At 56.5% G+C, this 2,681-nt stretch overlaps 1 pseudogene; it reads right to left on the bottom strand.

Moving 5' to 3' along the window:
- Positions 1-311: 311 nt before the first annotated feature.
- Positions 312-2,156, bottom strand: LOC109753593 (cytochrome P450 81Q32-like; annotated as a pseudogene).
- Between the last annotated feature and the right edge of the window lie 525 nt (positions 2,157-2,681).

The raw sequence follows: 2,681 nt of genomic DNA, 5'->3' as shown, positions 1-2,681 counted from the left end.
CGGACCTAGGAGCCGTCCATCCAACCGTGCAGGCCGTGGACGAACACCGTGTCCGTTTTGGAAGTCAGGGTCGGAGATGCCCTTGGATGTTTAAGATATGTTGTATTTTCTTTCCTTTATGAGTAACTGTAAGATATAGTTTTAGTGCATCTTTTCTCCTATGTGGGCAGTGAGTGTTTTGGTAGGTGGAAACTGGAAAGGTTGTCACAGTGTTGCAAAACAATTCGCTTTGAACCACTTGCTTTGACCTGACCAGAAAAGTACAAGCGACTGCTTGAAAGAAATTGACTCTGAAGGCATAAACAACATCAGAATTTGTAGCGTATTTTGGTATCTGCAGAAGTTCAAATAAAACAAGATCGCAAATTTGCAATACCTGCATATATTCCTGAAAGGTACAGCTATGCAATGCGTAGTAAACAGAACATCCACATTTATACGTATCTCTTTGTGCCGATTATTCCTTCTATCGTACTCCTACAGTAGTACAGTACCATTTAAGTTTACATCTTCTGAAGAAGAGTATCCATGCCGGCACGCGGTGTGCAGAGAGCTTCCAGAGGGACGGCCTTGAACATGACGGTCCCGGAACTCGCGGCCATGTCGACCTCTTCGTCCCCGACCTTTCTCCAATCGAAGCACTGGATCAGCGTGCCAAGAACCAAGCCCATGGTCCTCATGGCCAGGCTCTCCCCGGGGCACTTGCGCCTGCCCATCCCGAACGGCATCATGACCTTCCCCTCGGCGCTGCCATGCTCGAACCTCTCCGGCCTGAACTCCTCGGGCGCCGGTCCCCACGCCGCCGGGTCGCGGTGGATGGCGTATGCGTTGACGAGCACGATCGTGCCCGCGGCGACGTCGTACCCGTGGAGCTGGCAGTCGGCGGCGGCCTCGTGCGGCAGCAGCAGCGGCGCGGCGGGGCACAGCCGCAGCGTCTCGCTGATGATGCAGTGGAGGTAAGGAAGGTGGGGCAGGTCCTTCTTGTCTAGGAGGCGGCTCGGCTCGCCGATGAGGCTGAGGTGCGTGTCGATCTCTTCCTGTGCCTCCTTTAGCACCGCCGGGTGGTTCAGCAGCAGCGCCATCGCCCATTCCGTCGTCGTCGACGTCGTCTCTGTCCCGGCGCCAAGAAGATTCTTCCGTCCAATTTCAAACACCAAAAAATTACAGTAGTGTCAAATAATCACGAGAGCTTGAATGGTAAACATGGATGCTGCGAGAGAGACTCACGGCGACGAGGGCGGCGATGAAAGTGTCCGTGTACAGGTCGGGCTCTGACTTCTGCAGCGAGAGCATGACGCCGATCATGCTCTGCTCCTCCTCCTCCTGCTGCTTGTCGGCGGCATCCGCAGCAGCGTTCAACCGCTTCTGCCTCTCCCCGTCGATGAGCTTGTAGATGAAGGCGTTCCTCCGGCTCGTTGCGTCCGCCAGCCGCCGCCTGACGCCTCGCCAGTCGAGCCAGCGCAGCACCGGAAGGTAGTCCCACAGGTTGGCGACACCGACGAGCGGCACGATGGCGTCCACGATGTCCTTCATCTCCCGCGCCTCCTGGGACATGTCCGCTCCGTCGTCGGAGTAGGTGTTCCTGCTCCGCGCGATGGCCTCCATGAGGACGCTGTGGGAGAGGTCGAACAGCCGCCGCTTCAGCTCCACCCTCGCGGCGCCACCCGCGGCAACGCGCGCGAGGCGGCGCACCAGGGCGCGCAGCTCCCGGGCGACGACGGCGTCGGACATGAGGTCGACGCGGCGCGCGGAGAGGAGGTGCACGACGGCGACGCGGCGCGCGGCGCGCCAGTGAGCGCCCTGTAGTCGAAGGAGACCTCCTGCAAGGACGGGAAGCGCGGCCGGTTGGCGAGCGTAGCGTCGAGCTCGGAGGAGAAGCACTCCCTGGCGACCTCTGCCGACGCAACGACGACGGCGGGGCGCGAGCCGAGGCGGAGGGAGAAGACCGGGCCATGGCGCGCGGCGAGGCGCGCGAGCGTGGCGTGGAGCGGCTGCTTGAGGAAGGGGAGGTGGCCAAGGAACGGCAGCGCCAGCGCCGGGCCAGGCGGCAACCGTCGCCGCGGCCGCTTTTTGGTGGGGAGGAAGGAGTGGAGCAAATAGACGGTGAGAAAGGTGATGGCGGCGACGTAGAAGAAGTGGAAGCTACCCAACTCCATTGTTGTATCTGCGGCGAAGCTGATCAGGACTCGTGAGATGTTCGCAACTTTAAAGCGGTGCATGGTGAAACTGACGCCCGCGGTGATGTCATAGCTCAGCTGCGTGTGTGGAACGCTGTCATTTTGAAAATTTGTGCAGAGTGAGAAGACTGAAGATTAGATCAGCCATCAGCACCGTCAGTCAAGATATATAAGAAAATCTCAGTCGTTAAACATAGATGAATTCTTTTTGAAAATCTAAATATGTTACGAAAGTATGTTCCATGTATCAATATCACAGACAAAGTTCTCAGATGACAAAAGGAGTAACTCCGTTAGAATCTGGTGGCTTCTAGCTAATCTGACTAATCTCTGCCACGGTTCACGAACAACCTAGAAATAGATTGATTTTGGTTACACTGTGGGCCCCAATCTCAGGAAATTCACGTCAAAACGTCTAATCATTCAGAAAAATCTCTCTTCCTCCTTTTCAGATTAAAGCACCCTTCTTTCTGCGGTTGTGGCTTTGTGAACAAAGAATCAGTG

This window comes from Aegilops tauschii, chromosome 2, assembly GCF_002575655.3.
Source record: "Aegilops tauschii subsp. strangulata cultivar AL8/78 chromosome 2, Aet v6.0, whole genome shotgun sequence".
NCBI lineage: Eukaryota > Viridiplantae > Streptophyta > Magnoliopsida > Poales > Poaceae > Aegilops > Aegilops tauschii.
This window is presented reverse-complemented; position numbering and strand designations above follow the sequence as displayed.